Source organism: Mangifera indica, unplaced genomic scaffold (assembly GCF_011075055.1).
Source record: "Mangifera indica cultivar Alphonso unplaced genomic scaffold, CATAS_Mindica_2.1 Un_0001, whole genome shotgun sequence".
Taxonomy (NCBI): domain Eukaryota; kingdom Viridiplantae; phylum Streptophyta; class Magnoliopsida; order Sapindales; family Anacardiaceae; genus Mangifera; species Mangifera indica.
The window spans coordinates 379,199-398,383 of NW_025401093.1; the positions used below are offsets into that span (position 1 = coordinate 379,199).

Consider the following 19,185-nt stretch of genomic DNA (forward strand, 5'->3'; position numbering starts at 1 on the left):
ATATATTTTTTAATTAAAAATTAACACAACGAGACCTAAACGAAAATAATATACTTTATGAGTGATAAATAGATATGAGTGAAACTCCTAATTTAATTTCAAATTTTCCTTCATTTTTTTATATAAACTTTACCCTTGTATCAATAAAAGAGTATTACAATTACATCCTATAAATTTGGAAATTTCACATTTTCACTATCCCCATATTAAGGTTATTTGACAATTATAAATATGTGGAGTTATGATATTTATTGTGTGGGAGAAAATTGAAATGTTATCATAGGTAAATTGATATTCTAATTAGTAGGGATAAATTAATATTTATCAAATTTTGTACTGAATTTTTCAAAATTATATTTTATATTTTTAGTTAAATATTTTTTTAATTAGAATAATATTTGTTTTACTTGAAAAGATAAATAAAAAATTTGAAAATTACACGTAGAAAATCCTAAACTAAAAAAAATCAATTTCCCCCCAATAAAAATATCATAAAACCCTAAAAATTACAAAATATTAATAACCCCTACTAATAGGATCACATGTATTGAATAAAACACATATAGTGAAAAATAAGCAAATACACTAACCACATGCTCCCTAGCTCTTGCTCTCCTGTGTACTTAAAAGGTACCTTAAACCTCACTCACCTGCTTGATTTGAAAAATAACAAATACACTCATAATTTTAACCCAAACCACCGCATGTGATTTGCATGGTCATTACAAATCATGCATAGTGATTAAATCATCTTAAATCTATCTTTTTCAAAAATGGTTTTATCTCAAATCAATCCTAAACCTATTCTAACACAAATTCACTAATAAATTTCATCAAAATCCCCAAAGGATTCAAGTTATTCCAGAGGAAAAAACAATCATAAAAACCTCAACAAAAAACACTCTTTGCTTTTGGTTCTTGTTATAGAATTTTGTTATGCGATGGTGTTGAAATGTTCAGTGAGATTCATTTCAAAGCTGGTGAAGCATACACTGATGCAAAATTTTGATGCTGGAACCTGACATTAGTAGTTGCAAATTTTTGCAGATCACCTCGGAATCACAAAGAGAAACATGTGAAGAGAATTATTGGTTTGCCAGGTGACTGGATTGGAGCTCACAGTTCTTATGATGTTGTGAAGGTTCCGGATGGACATTGTTGGGTCGAGGGAGACAATCCTTCTTCTAGCATGGAGTCAAGAACTTATGGCCCAGTAAGTTCTTCAAAGCACCATACTTATGAATAACCTTATGATTAGGGTTGGATTCAACTCAAGCCAACTTGGCTCAAATTAGTGTTTAGTTTGATTTGAGTTGGAACTTCAATTCTGTAATTCAGCTTGAGTTGGGCTTGAATCTCCCTCCGGCAACATGATTTATTTTATTGGCGATTATGCATCCAGTTGGAAACACTATTTATCCATCAATGGTATTGGCGACCATTGACAACATTTTCGGCCAATTCTAATTCAAACAGACTATTTAGGATTGGAACTGAATGCGAGATAGTCCATATTAGGGTTTGGTTTGGTTCGAATCCAACCCTACTTATGATTAGATCTCAGGATTCTTAAGCGGAGTATTTCAATCCAACTTACTTGTTTAGATCCTCCTGATTTCTTATTTACTGCTATTTTTAAAAGTTTTTAGTCCCTAATTGATTCTCTTCAGCAATTTTTTTTTTTTCTACTTAAGCGAGCTGTTCTTGGCAGATTCCTTTGGGCCTAGTTCAAGGAAGGATCACCCATATTGTATGGCCTCCTCAAAGACTAGGAGAAGTGAAGAGAAATATTTATGTAGACAGACTTTCTTCTTTCTAATCAGGTTATGGTAGTTGATACTTTTAGTAGCGAGAATACATGTTTTCCTTCATAAGGCAACAATTTTTTGGAGATCCCTTGCTTAAGAACATATTGTTTTTGAAAGTTTTAGACTGTTCTTTGATTTTGTTTATTAAGCAAGAATAAGAAAGAGGTAATCTTTGGGGACAGTATTTGTACATTATTTATATTGTTAATGGTCAAGTTAATCAACTCAATAATGGATTTTGAGTTCAATATAATTGATTTTAATTCCTGGGTGAAACAGTGTTATTTATTTAGTAGTTTTAATATCTTAAATAGTTGAGATTCTGTATGCATGATCTGGTTTGATACAGTTTAAAGAAGTTTTCAAATGAAATTGAAAAAACAATTTGACAATATCGCCAATCAAATTAAACCAAATTGAAAAATTATAGTTTGTCCTAGTTTGATGGTATGATCTTGCAATTTTTTTTTAACAAAAATAAACTAATTTTAGACAGGAATTAACAAAACACATTGTTCTTACTGAGGTGGATTATATTTCTATTTGAAAACTTCCTTGAACGTTTGTGTATATGAAATTGTGATAGAGTTTACAAAAACTAGCAAAATGCTTGTTCGGTTAGCTTCAAATCTTTGCAATTTTTGATGAAACGTTTTTATCAGTCTTGAAGCCGAGTAAAACTAGTAGTACAATGGCCGTATAATAACATAGAACTACACTAGACAAAAAGAAAAATAAAGAAAAGGTTAATTACACACCTAGCATTTGTGGATCCATGAAACAAGCATCAAAGTCATGGGGTGGTTTAAAAGCACTGAACTGTTGCTCCATATATATTTAGAGCACCTTGTGCCACCCCTGTTAACCTTATTGTCATCCACCACCAGTATTTGTTTCCCTTTTGGTAACTGGGATTAAGTTATTTCTTTCCATTTACTTTCCACTTCTTGTTGCTTCTAACAGCTTCTTGCAACCAGTAGAACTAGGCACTCAACCAAACAGGCTTCATCCGCAAATCTTAAAACTCCAGCCAATTTAAGCTCATTGAACTCTGCTGGTTCTGCATAGGTAACCAGGAGAAAAGTCCTTTGCGTTGAGGTCTTCTATTTGCCTTTGCTGTTTGAGCTACTGATGAAATGCCAGTCCAGTTTCTTTGTTTCAAACATCTTTTTCAACGACTATAGCCAACATACTGGAGCAAAACAGAAAAGCAAGCATAAGCACAGAGTAACAAATATGATATATAGCAACAGTAGTGTTCGCTGTAATTAAAATTTTTAAAAAGGAAAAGAGATTGATGCGAACAAAACACCATAAAAATATCCAAGGCATTTGGAAAAATAAGTCCCAAACACAATGGTAATCATGACAACATTTTCCATGTTCACCTTGGTCACTTGAATTCATAATAAGGTATCAGCAAACTCGGACGTAAGAACTTTTATCCAAATAGTACTTTGTCTAAATTTGAAAGAAAAAAAGAAAGCAGGAAGCTCTACATTTATAAAATCAGATCAATTCATTGTATGTCTTAATTAATTAGTACTTTTTCCAGCATGAACAATTATCCAACAATGAATTCAACATTTATCATTGATGAGAACCTGGTTGCTTTTCCAGCGAACTCTCAATACACTACTCCAACAGAATTTCCACAACACAATTTGCAGGAAAAAACATAATATAAATGGCTGCAATGGAGCAGTAAATCAGGGAAATGAAACAAACAGTAGAAGTAATGGAACTCAAGAACGATATTATTCATCAACAATCCTTACTCAAAGCTGGTTGTATTGAGAGGTCAGTACTCTCTAAAGAATAAACATGACACTCAATACAATGTCTTTCTAGACAATTCCTTGATACATGCAATCCTCCCCACTCCCTTTTTATTTATTACTCCAACTGACTCTACTATCGTCTCCATTCTTGAGCAGCCAGGTGTAAACATTTGGAGCTGCTAACATGGATCTCCCAGGACCACTTTTCTCCAATGCTGGATCTGAACTTCCACTGAAATTTTCTCCTTTGTACCTGCATGAATGAACTTCAATAATCAGGGCTCTAACACTACCCCCTCAATCAGTCCCACCTTATCCTCAAGGTTACAAGTCGAAAGTTGTTGCTACACTTCAACTAAATTGATCAATAATCTCTCATAAAACATGTAAGTCAGCAACTGCAAAAAACACTACGACACCAAGAGTAATTTGTATCATGAACAAAGCGGATTTAAACTATTTGCACCGAGACTTCTATTAATAGCCTAAGACTTCCCCTCCCCCTTCTGTTTTCCACAAATTTGAGACATAATGACATATGTTTCAAAAGATAATTTAACCCCTTGAGTATTATTTGCAGCCCAACTAGAAACTGAAACTTCCATATCTCCACCATTGAGACTATCAAAAAGTTTAGTGTCTATAGAATTCTCATCACTACTAAGTCGAGCATGAAAGTTTTCCACTCTTCTTGATATATTTCTGGAGGTAAAACAAAATTGATTTTTCATCCTCATTCTTGTTCCAAAATTCAGCTTTACTATAAAGCATAATTTCAAAATAATATGAGATGAACACACAGAGAGACAACAACTCATAGACAGACTTTGTTGTCAGCATCTCCATCAAAAGAGAATCTGTGAACTCTAGCCTACGTTTGTCTTTGAGACTTTTTTTGTATATTTGAAGCGGAATTTCTTTTATAAGTGACAACGAGTACATTCTTTTGACTATTTCCTTTAGCTCAACGTCTTTGGGCCAATGGAACTTTAAAATATTCGATCATCTTATCATGCTTTTATTGATACATTCCATTGGTCATAGTTTTCTTCTATGTCGAAATGAAAGACATCATGCATAACAACATTATACATAATTGAATAGTTAGAATATCACCTTTCTTTTGCTCCTCTGATTGCCTTTCTTTCATAATACCCATAAGTACAATTTCTCTTGAAATCACAAGTGGCATCTTACTTAGCTGAAAATCAACACGGATACCCCACTATCTATGCTCTTTTGAATATCCCCGTATATCCTTTCAACCCACATCCCTCTTTCAGTGCCCAATATGTCTATAAGTATAAGCTTAAAGGTTGGGTAACATTCCTCAACTGCAAACTCATCTTTTGAAGTCTGTCCCCAAAACTCTTTCTATGAATCTCTACTCTTTAAAAAAATATCTAGATCCAAGATTATCTTACTAGCTAAAAGATAAAGAAGACACTGGACCCGGGGAAGACTCATTGAAATGTTTTGCATCAAAAGCACCTCTATTCCTCGGTAAGTGATATAATCTTCTGCTCTAAGATTTTTAATAATTTCAGTCCAAAAGGGAGGAAATTGAGCAGCATCCACCTTTTTCTTCTATTTAATCTGGCTAGGTGATTGATAGGAACTTGTATTAAGAAGAGGAATAGGAAATTTGTCCATACAAGCCCCAAAAAACTGATCAAAAAGCCTATGAACAATTTCCAATGATCAGATCTCCCTAAGTTTATCTCTACCACCACACAAAATTTTTCAAACAACAGATATAGGAGTGTAAAAGATATGAATATTTAACAAATAGATACTCTTAAAACAGCTCAATTGGTCTTAATTGATTTCAATTAGGTGTGCAATTTGGTTGGGTGGGTGTGAAAAATTCGGATTGTATGAGTATGGAGTGTAAGAAATAACAAATGTATTGTTATTTGACCACATATTGAAGAGTTAGAAACACCCTGTGTATCTTTTTAATTGATTTAGTAGTTTTAGTTTTTGAAACTAGATGTCTTTCCTCTTGATTAATTCTTCCCTTCCTCCACATGTCCAAATACGAGTCTCCTCCCTTTATAGCCCAATAGTTCAATCCTCCTTTTTTTTTTTTTTTATAAAACAAAAGAAAACAGGATTATAGTTTAAATTTTGAATTTTTACTTTTGGATTTTGATTTTCTTTTAATTTAAAGTTTAATTAAAGATGACAGTAGACCATACAAGGTTGGGCCAGGCCAGCTTTGATCACAATATATTCAATCATCATTCACAATTTTTATCACCTAGCATGCAAAAATTTTTTCCATAATATGCATGACGATAATATAAAAAGGGGTGAAATTAAAACTTCAATCATAATCCAAATTGCTTATACAAATATTCAAAAATCAATCACAATTTTTACCACCCACGATCCAAAATTTGCTTATACAATCTGTACAATAATAGTACAAAAAATGTGAAATTCAAACATCACTCACAATCACAATTTCTTACACAAATATTGAAAATTTAATCACAATTTTATGACCCACCACCCAAAAGTTTCTTAGACAATATGTACAAAGTTAAATTCATCCGACCCTAACCACTGGTTAATAATAAAAGCAAACAAATTCCAAATTGCACAATGAAAGTCAGATTCAAAATTTACAAGTTTATCCCTAAATGAAAATTGCAAAGATAATAAGAGTGAAAAGTCCACAACAATCAAACCTTGTCCCAAGAGATGAGTGCGACAAAGAAAAATAAAAGAAAAGTAAAAAGAGAGATCAAACAACGAAGAAAAAAAATGGTAAAGAAAAAATAAGATTGAATTGATTAATAAGTTTTAAATTAGAAAATTTTAATTAAGGAATATGTAAAATTTTTAGGAAAATTAAAAAAAAAGTTTAAAAAATTATAATATTAAGAAGGCCAAAAGACTATTTCCCACCAAGGTTTGCTGAAATGACAATTATTCAAACACCTACCTATCATCCATGTTCGTTAGTGTCTGTCGTTAACTTTAAGTAAATCACTTATTTACCTTCTATAAAGTTAAACTTGAGCTTTTTCCATTGCATCACTCTAGCCATTGATGCTTCTCTAAAATATCTGACCCTTGATTTCCACCCCTTTACACCAGCAACAGAGCAGCTTGACGACCTCCAATCCTCTCTCATCATTTGCTCTGCGATTGAGTGTTAACTGTTGACTCAATGAGTCATTATACTCTTATTTTGATGATAACAAACTAATATGTCCCTAAACATATTGACTAATGATTTTACTTGAGTGTGAGCTTAGATTGCAAGGATTTATCTAATGCACTTGAAGGAGTTTCAAGATGGAAATGAAAGAGAAGAGTTTATTGAAGATTTGAAGAAAAACTCAAGTGTTAGGTAGATATATTTGTAATTTAGATCATTCGTTTTGATTAGAATATTTATTTGCATGGGATAGCTCACTTGAAAACTCATTTTCATATCTTTCACATTTTAGGTTAAAATGTCGTTTTTCAAACTTATTGGTTTAAGCCAATTCTTTCACCAAAGTTTATTAATTCTTTTAAAATGATGAAGTTTTGTGAACTACATTTTCATATCTTAAAGTTGGTTTTGAAAGAATTTTCAAAAATGGGTTAAATTGTCACTTTTCAAAGTTTTGGGGGTCAAATTGTAGTTTTTGAAAATTTAGGGGGTAAAATGTAATAAAATTTGGCCGACCGAATCAGCTTCCGAATTGTCCAGAAGCCATGTATTTTGGCTTCAGAAATTCGGTTGACCGAATTTTGGTTTGAATTTTTCCAACGGCTAGTGCCACGTAAGCTCCACGGAAGTGCCACGTCACATCCGGTTGATCGAATTCCATCCGGTCGACTGAATTGTGTGTTTTCTGGAAAACTAAAACGGTTATCTTTGTGCACAATGGTAACTTTCCTTATTTTCCCCTATATAAACCCAACCAATTTCGTTCGAAAAAAACTTTTGCCACCAAGAACTTTCACATATTTGAGAGCAAATTAATTTTGAGCTATTTACTTGCAAATTCTTCTCTCTAATCAAAACCCTTGCTCATACACTTTGTAATTTCATTTGCATTGGGTTGTACTAAGCTTTAACTTTCATATACACTCTTGAGAGAGATCATATTTCAATTTCATACTAAAATTCGTGTTATAAAAGAGTGAGGTTTACTCTTGGAGAGATTAGAAAATTTCTTGTGAGAGAAATTGAGTTTCAACATTTGTAAAGGTTAATAGCACCTTGGAAGCTATTTTGGTTGTGAAGAAAAGCTTGGTTGAGGTTTTAATCAACAAAGGATTAGTGGAATACTCCAAGGGAGAAAGCTTGGAGGAGTGGACGTAGGCCGGGTTTAGCCGAACCACTATACATCGCGTGTTTGATTTTCTCTTCCCTTAAACTCATACTTTATGTTATGCTATTTTGATTGTGTTGGTTATTTGAAATATTTTTAGTTATTCTCACAAATTGGATTAAGAATAGGCAATATTAATTGATTTGAATAAATTGTTCTAATTCTCTAATTAGGTAAAGATAGTTTTAAATTGCCTAATTCACCCCCCCTCTTAGGCCATTCGATCCTTCAATAACAACATACAGTTGGTCTCTTAACAACATCTAATCCTCTCTCATCACTTGCACTCTTTAGGTCCACCTCCATCAACCCTTTATGCTGTAAACGGTGCCAAATCAACCTTTCTGGTTTGTGAAGATATCGTTGGGTACATTACTGCATTTTCAATCGACAAATGTCTTAATCATAACAAGTTCCTGATTTCATGTATAACAATTGATTTGAGGTCACAGTTGAACTCACTGTGGATTTCGTTATATCACGTGAGATCACCTAGTTCTCATCATTGTCCAAATGAAATCGTCCTCTAGGCAGTAAGAAGGCATGTGCTAACATTCCTACAACTCCATCAAACACTCTCCATCATGTGGCCTCTAGAGAAGAACTTGATCCTGATATTGTCGCTTGCATAATAATCACTTTGAGTGAAAGTCATCGAGATCACTTGTAACCACTTCTCAAAGGCATTCACAAAAACTTGTTTCACATCATTAGCCAATTGGTTCTATGGTAGAAATCTGTATGTTAGATCTTGCTAGTTTGACTGCCAACGAAGTATTAGGAAAGTAACTGTAATGGCCAACTATGGGGAGATAAGTGTTTTGATTGAGTTCATAGTTGTTGAGTTGTTTACCATGTCAGGATTGCCACAGTTGGGCCGTAAGATTTATTGAACGGTTTGACTATTGAGTAGACCGGTGGGTTCAAGATTGAAGTTTCTGTTATAAGTCTTAGTGGTCGATTCTAGCTAATCATCAAAGTCATCAATGATGTTTGCGGGTAACTCTGAAATGTAACTGAAGTAGTGAAAGTACTACTTGATTTCGTTTAAAAGTTAACAGCAGACACTAACTAACATGGATGATAGGTGGGTGTTTGGATTTTTTAAATTTAGAGAGTTGGAATTTGTCATTTCAACAAACCTTAGGTAGGAAATAGTCTTTTGGCCTATTAAGAATAAAAATCATTGAAGTCATTTTTTTAAATAAATTGAGATTTAAGTTGAAATTCTTCCTACTACGAATTTCACAGTAAGGAAAAAAATACCAATTATAAAATTTAAAGCTAACAATTTTTAATACGATTTGTTAACCCAATATAATACAAAAAATTGGGTTAGGGTTGGATCCAAATCAAGATAACTTGGTCTCAAAATTCGGCTCAACTCTATTCAGTTAGGCTCGAATTTGTTTGGTTTGAATTCAAATCAAATTCAAGTTAGAAGATTTGACTCATTTTTTAAACCGAGTCAAATTTGTGTTAGGAGTTGTTCAAGTCAGCTTGATTCAAATTCATACTTTGGTTTGAATTCGCCATTCGGATTAGTTTAAATTCATAGTTCGAATTCATGGTTTGGTAAATTTTGAATGAATGATTTTGTATATTATTAGGGTAAAATAACATCGTTTTGTCAATGAGGTATAAACTCGAGTCACGAATTCAAACCATCAATTAGAATAATAAATTCTAACTGAATCAACTCAAAATTTGAACCATTGATTCAAGCTATGAATTTAAGCTGAACCAGCTAAATTATTTTTTATTCGAATCGAACTCGAATTACCTTTAATTTTTTCTTGACAATCTTGAGCTAGACTATTTTCAATTTGAGTCAAACTCAAGCTAAGGGATGTTTGGACTCAACCTGATTTGTATCCACCTTTAGTTAGGGTTCAATTTTTTACACAAAATTTAATTCAAGTCAATCCAAAATGACTCAAAACTAAAACAAGTTGATTAGAGTTGAAAATTTTTGACACAATTATATTTCAAGTTAGGTTAGGATTAAAGGCTTATAACTTGAAACTCTAACTGACATAAAATGAATACAACCTGATAACAAGAATTGTCTAATCTAGTAAAACCAAAAAAAATGATCACCATCAAAATTTCTTATAGTGACACTTATTATAAATGTCACAATACATTGCAAATACTTTTGACTTTCCATAATTTTTAATGGGTTTCAATAAAAATGTCGATACAAATATATCACTAAATATATTTATAACGTCAATTACTATAAATTGCACAATAAGTTTTTAATATTTTTGAATTCCTGTTATTTGTAATCACTTTTAATATAAATATTATAACAAAAATATCACTAAATATTTTAATTGCGTCAGTTATAATAAATTCACAATATGTTATTAATTTTTTGATTTCTCATTATTTTGAGTGGCTTTTAATTAAATGTCACAAAAAAATTGCCACTAAATATTTTTATAGCATAAATTATAATAAAGGCTACAAAATGTAATTATTTTTTTTACTTCTCATAATTTTTAGTAATTTTTATTTAAATGACATTAAAAATACCACTAAATATTTCTACGCATTAGTTATAATAAGTGTCATAAGTTATTAATTTTTTACTTTTCATAATTTTTAGTAGCTTTTGATTAAATGATGTAAAAAATGCCACTAAATATTTTTATAGCATCATTTTATTAATTTTTTTACTTTCCCTAATTTGTAGTGACTTTTGATTAAATGTCATCAAATATTTATATTGAGTCAATTTTTATAAATGATATAATATGTAATTAAATTTTTGACTTCCCATAATTTTTTATGATTTTTGATTAAATATTATAAAAAAAAACATAAATATTGTTTTTGTTATAGTGTATGACAAGGTAAATAGCTGATGAAAATGAGAACGAAGACGATGTTGTAGATGATGCAAATGACAAGGATGTTTCTGATGAGTAACAGTTATAATTTATATCCATCTCCTGATTGTTTGGTAATTGTTTGGTAATTGGATTCAGTAATTGGTAATTGTGACAGTGCTCTAGTTGGGTGAGAGTTCATTATCATTTCAAACAATAAGGGATAATGATTTTGTATAGAATCATATACATCTTATTTAACTCATCAATTTATGATATTGTTTACATCTCAAGGCTTGAATTGGTAAATTTATCATCAATAAAATTATGTATATACACTTTTAAAAATATAATTAGGTACATAGATAATATGTCACATGTGATTGAATAATTTTGAAATAAAAATAAAATAATTTTTAATCACATTATTATACATAATTTTTATACTTAAAATTATATATACATATTATTAAAATGGAAGTGTAAATACCATTGCATTTATAAACCGATACAGAATTTCATTCAAATCCGTGTACAGTATTTTAAAATTGGATTCATGGAAGAAAAAGATTGAGCGTGGCGAGGGTGTACATTTTCAAGTGTGCACAGCAAGTTTGAGCAAGGAGCCAGTCAACATTTCATCTTTCATCACAACAGACTTGATTTAATGTCGTATTGACTAGTTGCATACTTGTAGAGACAACTAGCGTCGATGAGGTTGGCTAATAAAGAATTAATACGTAGTAAATTAGTGCTACTGGCAAGTATAGACAGATGAGTCGTATGTGGGTCGAATTGATGATAGCCTATCATCATGTAAACAATTAAAAAAAAAAAAGATAGTAATTTATTATAAACAATACAGTAATCATAATTTATCTATGATACCTATTTCGTGATTAACTGATTTTACATATACATATATGATATGATATTACGTGATTGACTGATTTTAAATTAAAGAAAATTAAATTAAATACCCATTTTACCCGTTATTAAGCAAAAATGTGTATTTTTCCTATTCCTAAGCAAAAATACCCACTTTTCCTATATCTAAATAAAAATGTCCTAAATATTTTTTAAAATACCAAAACTACCCTTTACACTTCTATATAAACCCTCTCACTTTCACTCTCATTACATACACTTCTCATATCACTCAAACACTCACTCTCATCCTCATTTTTATTCAATATTAATTATTACGGGTTCATTCAGAAGGAAGAAATTCATATTTCTGAATCCGAGTTAAAAAAAGTCAATTCGTGAGAAAAAATAGTTATACGAATTTTAACTCAAAACTTAATTTTATTTGTTAAATCTGGTTCATATGTCATGTAAAGGAGACATTTGGATACCTGATAACAATTTGGGGGTTAAATGAAATGTTAGAAAAATATGGAGGACATTTTGATATTTCACAATGTATGAAGAATTTAAATAAAATGTTAGGAATTGATAGATGTATTTCAATATAAGACAACATATAAGGGTGTTAAATGAAATGTTAGATAATTATAGGGGTAAATAAAATGTTAGAAAAATATAGGGGTATTTTAATATTAAATATTGTAAGAAGGTTTTAAATGAAATGTTAAGAATAGATAAATGTATTTTGATAAAAGACAACATATAAGAGTGTTAAATAAAATACTAGATAATTATAGTGGGTTAAATGAAATGTTAGAAAAATATAAGGTTATTTTGATTTTAAACATTATAAGACAGTTTTAAATGACATGTTAGCAATACATAGATGCATTTCCATATAAGATAGTATGTGAGGGTGCACCGATTCTCTTTGTGAACTCCAGGAATTTAAGAAGCAATTACAAGAGCTTCTAGGTAGCTACAACATACATCGAATTTATCATTCAAGTTATTAATTTCTCCAACTTTCACTTTATTCTCTAACTAAAGTTTAATTGTTCAAAATTTTTTAATGAAACAAGCCCAGGAAGATAAATTAAATGGGGTGGTATCTTCTGTTGATATAGCCACTAAGAATAACTTGGAAGGCCTTGTGAAAGTTGGAGACGAACTATTAAAGAAACCAGTTTCCAGGGTGAATCTTGAACCAGGCATTTTTGAACCCTGTAATTATAATGACGAGACCAACGAGGAGGCTCTCATAAGGCATACACAATAACAAATAATCTTATCAAATTTTGTCTTTTAAGTTTTTCTTAGTTGTGATGTGATGGGAAAACTTTTACCTTGCAGGTTTGCGAAACTACTTTCCGTCGAGAAGCGGCTTCGCCAGAGTCTGGGTCCTCATCACCCAATTGACAAGCTAAAAATTCCAACTAATTATTGTTTAGATAACATTAGTAATTGAAGAATGGCAAATCTGCTACCAATCATTTATAAATAGATTAATTAAACCTAATCTGGATTATACACTAATTACAAACTAATCACATCCTAATCTCTTCATAAAGTATTCTTAAACTCATCCAATGAAGGTGATGGTCCCTCTTATAGCGACTAACTATGAATCTTATCAAACTGAAAAACTGATAGACAAATGCACACGTCAATTTGAGTTTTGTCCAATTCCTTCAGCTTGCCCGTCACAATACAATGCGCTATAATGGATCAAGGGTCTCTTATTTCAATGCTTATCCCCAAATTTTAGATAATTTCTGGTCCTCTTGTCTAACTTCAAAATTATGCTTCATGAAGGAAAGGGACAAAGACAAATTTGAAGTTATCCTTGGATGTATGCATGTACTTTAGATATTGATTATTCAATATGTAGATTTTATATACAGATAAGGAAAAATCATAATAAGCCTATGATGATTTCAATCAACACTTTTTCGATCATATCCTAATTTTGATTTAATATCATTCAATTTATTTTTAATTCAATATAATTCTGATTTAATTTGATTTTGATTTAACATAATCTTGATTTTAATAATTTATTGTATTTTTTTTTTATTTCATAGGATTAGTTAGGATTTTATTTCAAACTATATTGTAATACTATATATTATACAGTATTTTGTTAATAATATTCATTTAATTTACAAATTCTAAACCTTGAATTTAATAATCAATATCTAAAATACATACAATATCTAAACCTTTATGTTTTATGTATGATCATTAATAAATTGCCCAAATTGAGGCAAATATACAGTAAGTAAATTTTTTTAACCTTGAAGTTGTGAGAATGCTTTTCAATAAATGGGAAATGATTTTTAACTCTTATGAATTGATCTCCCCAATTACCAAATACATCTCTTATCTAAGAAAATAATAATAATAAAATTCTTTGAACCCCACCCACTTAATAAAAAAAAACCCTATAAGCTTAATTAGATTTATTTCTCCCAATTTCAAACTTAATTAGGTTTTCCTTCACAATTTCTTCTCAAATCAATTTTAATTATTTTTTTTTACACTTTGCTTTCTATAAACGGATATTAATTAAAATAGGCAGCCGCTATCCCGCTTAAACGTTTTTCGACAGCAATTCATACGTTTTACCTTTTTAAGCAAATTGAATTTTTCATTCTAAAAATACCCTCGTTTAATTTCTCAATGTTTATCATAGTATTTTGTCGATTAATTACTTACGTTTCACTATACGCATTAAAATTAGATTGAATAAAATCTACAGATTGAAAATGTAAATCTATGAATAAAATTGAAAAACAGATTGAAAATCAAAATAAAATCTATGAATAAAATCTATAAATTTATAAATGGTGTGGGACGGGTGCAGGACTTTTAAAAGGGGTGCGGGAATTCTAAAAGGGGTGTGGGTGCGAGAATTCTGAAAGGGGTGCGAGAATCTGAAAACGGGTGCAGGTGCAGGTGCATGAAAGGGTGCGATAAAGTATTGCGGGTGCGTGGAAGGGTGCTGCCATTTTTGAAAGGGTGTGACAAGCATTACGGGTGCATGGAAGGGTGCAACGATTTCTGAAAGGGTGCGGGAATTATAAAAGCAGTACGTGAAAATAATGAACAGAAAATGGGTGCGTAAAAATACAATCAAGTGCGTGAACAAGTGAAGGGATGCGTGAAAATATAAACGGGTGCGTAAAGTATAAAAGGGGTGCGGGAGTTATAATATATATTAATATATAATATATTATATTATATTAATATATAATATATTAGAAATATATTATATAATATATTAATATAATATATTATAATATATTAATATATATTGTAAAAGGGTGCGGGAGAAACATATCTCCCACACCCCTTTTATAATTCTTGCACCCTTTTTATATTTTACGCACCCGTTTGTATTTTTACGCACCTGTTTTGTATTTTCACGCACCCGTTTGTATTTTTATGCACTTGTTTTGTATTTTCACGCACCCCTTCACATTTTCATACACCCGTTTGTATTTTTATGCACCCCTCACATTTTCAAGCACCCGTTTGTATTTTTACACACCTCTTCACATTTTCACGCACCCATTTGTATTTTTACGCACTCGTTTTGTACTTTCACGCACCCGTTTGTATTTTCACACACCCCTTTATATTTTCACGCACCCGTTTGTATTTTCATTAACCCATTCCTGTACCCGTTTGTATTTTCTTATAAAAGTATATAAGAATCAATTATTTTATAAAAAATTAATCTGTTTTTCATCTGTAGATTTTATTCATTACAGAAAACTTAATCTCAATGCGTATCGTCTGAAATGTAAGCAATTAATCGGTGAAAAACTATGGTAAATGCTGAGAAATTAAATGAGGGGTATTTTTGAAATGAAAAGTATAATTTGCTTAAAAAGATAAAAAGTAAGAATTATTGTCGAAAAAAGTTTACGCGGCAAATCGATTACCTATTTTAATTAATTTCCCTCCCTTATAAGATCGTCAATCCAAGAAGATCGTGTGGGAAATTGTGAGCCACTTGAAGATATTGTAAGATATTGACTAATGAAAAAAGCTACAAGTTGCATTTGGCTAACGACTAAAATATTATTATATATTATTATTATTATAACAAGATCAACATTTATATGTCGCTGATTAAAGAGGATAATTTTGATCCGATTTTGAGAGCTCTAATCTTAATAAAGAAGAGATTTTTCGATAAAAATAGAAAAAGAGATGGAGACGAAAATTAAAAAAAAATCTCTACAACCGGGGATAGATCAGGAATAAGGATATTGTGTTTAGATGATATAAGAAAGAGATTTTTTCTTGTAGGTATAGGAAAGAGATTTTTTTCCACGGAGACAGGAAGAAGATTTTTCTTCACGAGGATGAGACAAAAAATCGTTTTCATTCTCGTAATGGGGATAGGGAGAGAGGTTGAGATCCCCTCCCCGCGCCTCCTCGTTCCCATCCCTATTGCTGATTTCTTTCCATTGATTTTCCAATATAATTTACATTATACAATTTAGAGGCGATAGCAGTTTATGTTGATTGGGTTGAACCAAATTTAATGCAGTTCATCTACTTGTGGACTATGTCAGATCAAGATCTACATAATAGTAAACCTTGTAAATTGTGTCGACCTGCAAAAATACTAAAACATATAACATGACCCATGTTTTAAAGGGTTATGTTTTGTTGGCTCTTAATAGGTTGACCTGTGAGCCTTGTTGTGGGCTAGTATGGTTTTTTATTAATAAATTATTTTTTAAAATTAATTATTAAATTTTACTAATTTATATTTACTTTTAAATTAATACAACTGAAGACAGGACTTCATAAGTGATTGGTTGATCCTCTAAATCACATTTTATATTTATTTTCAAATGATGTAAAATAATTTTCTATTACTTAATTTCGTATTATAATTAATGAAAACTTTTTATTTTATTAGTGACTTAGTGTGGAGACTTATTTTTTCTAACTATGTCTTCTTAACTTATTCGATGTTTGATGCAAAACAATTGTCGCTTATACGCTACTCCAACAAAAAGAATTGAGACACTCACCTGCGTGGCCTTCAAACACTGTCACAACTTAATTTTTATTTTGTTTTTACAATTTGGTTAATTTTATTCCTTTATAACACTTCGGTAATGAAAAAAATTTAATATGTTCTAAACAGAAAAATTGTTCAAATTATTTAGAAAGAATTCACTTTTGTAGAGTCAATTGAACAAGAATAGGTGCAATATAAACACTAAAAAAAAAGATTTTGTAGGAACAAATAAAAGTCTCTTACTTGTTTCTATGAGACCTCTTATATAGTGTTTACATTAAACCAATTCTTTCTCATTTAAGCCTAAAAAAAGGAATTTATCCTAATCATTTGAACACATTTTTTGTTTAGAGTATATTAAGTTTTTTCATTACTAAAATATTATAAAAAAATAATAATTAACAAATTGTAAAAATAAAATAGAAACTAAGTCGTTATATATTAAATAAAAGGTAGAGTAGTAGATAAAGTAAAAAAAGAGAAATGACACTGTCTAAAGGTCACACGTGTGAGCTTCTTGTTGCTTATGTTAGAAAAGCATATGAGCAATAACTATCTCAAACATGCATCAGGTAAACCAAAAAGATGTAGTTAAAGAATAAAAGTTCTAATGCAACGTTATTAATAAAATAAAAAGTTTCTTATAAATAATAGAAAATAACTTTACATCATTTAAAATAAATATAAAATGTATTTTAGAGGTTGACCCACTATTTACGAAGTATTGTCCTTAGTTATATTAATTTAATAGTAAATATAAATTAGTAAAATTTAAAAATTAATTTATTAATAAAAATTAAGCACAAAATACAATTTAAAAAAATATTAAATATTAAATAAACATAAACTAAGTTGTTAAATAAAATTAAAATTTGATTGAGATTTAAAAGAGTTTAAAATTAAAATTGAATAAAAAAATGTAAAGACATTAAAAAATTATGTTTTGAATGTTATTATGCATGGTGGATTTTTCCACCCCACATTTTTTACTTTGGCCAAAAGAGATGGGAAGACATTAAATGCCTTAGAAACTTAGCATGGAAGAAACTATTTTTACTGGCTGGAGGGCCGGCAATTCTCCTATAAATACCCTCCCTCTCTTCATGTAATATACACACATTTCTTGCTTCTTCTTGCTTCTTATTGATTCTTTCTTTATTTTACCGTGGCTTTGCCTTAAAAAAATCATAGTTTTCTTTTGGCAATTCAATCATTTAACCATTTATTTCATTATATTTATAACACATTATCAGCACGATCAGCTTAGGTATATTATATATTTTCATCATGCCGTTATGCTGTTTAAATATTATAAATACAGATATCCTAGTTGTGATGTCCCAATTAACTTTTAAATTATATAATATTTCTGCTTAATTTTTCTTTATAATTATACAATATTTGTAACCTGAAGTTTACAAAATTGTAAATTTGGACCTGAAGTCCTGAAACTCTTGAATTTATAACTGAAGTCTGAAATATCATAAATCTGGACCCGAAGTTCTGAATCCTATTTGTAACTTGAAGTTTACAAAATTATGAAACTAGACCTACAGTCCTGAATATCATGAATCTGGATCTGAAATCCTGAATATCATTCGTAACCCGAAGTTTATGAAATTATAAATTTGTGACATGAAGTCATAAATATTATTTGTAACCTGAAGTTTACAAAAACTAAGAATCTGGACCAGAAGTCCTGATATTATTTAAATGTTTATTTTTATTGTATTCCATTTATTCGAATATTTATTTATTTTCATCTTTATTTTTATTTATAACCGATTTACAACCTGAAGCTTGTAAAATCGTGAGAATATATATATGGGCCCGAAGTTTTACGATTTACAACTTGAAGTTTGTAAAATCATGAGAATATATATATATGGGCCCGAAGTCCCAAGTTTTATCAAAGTCTTTATTTTAGAATAATGATATCACCTTTGCAACCAGAAGTTTGCATAAAGTGTGAAAAATATGGACTTGAAGTCTAAAATTATAATTAGAATACGTATTATAATATTCTGAATACTAATTACAAAACCAGAAGTTTTGTAAATATAGGATAATATATGGACCTGAAGCTTCCAAAATTAATCCCAATAATTCTCCTACAAATATTTTGTAAATATAAGATAATATTTGAACCTGAAGTTTCAAATATTAACTTATATATATTGGTTACAAAACCAGAAGTTTTGTAAATACGACAATAATTGAACCCGAAGTTCCTAAAATTAGATGTATAATATTAAATGGGCTTTTTGCATGAGTCTCCACCTAGAATTTATGAGCCTTGAAAACTAACTAAATAAAATGTCCCAGAAGGACAAATACAAGGCTATTATTTTTCGGCATCATATCCCTGAAGGATTGCAAGCCGAAATATGGATATAATGATAAATCCATTAAATTTGTGGAGAAATTTGAAAGATAGATTTGAACATCAGATTCAATAATACTTCCAATGACTCTATATTTAGTATAACTCTGTAATATTTA

General features: G+C 30.2%; 1 long non-coding RNA gene across 1 annotated transcript; it reads left to right on the top strand.

Annotated features, from left to right (window-relative positions):
• The first annotated feature begins 907 nt into the window (after positions 1 to 907).
• Positions 908 to 2,084, top strand: LOC123205044. Its single transcript, XR_006499705.1, has 2 exons — positions 908 to 1,213; positions 1,712 to 2,084. It is a non-coding gene; the product is annotated as an uncharacterized LOC123205044 (long non-coding RNA).
• Positions 2,085 to 19,185: the final 17,101 nt, after the last annotated feature.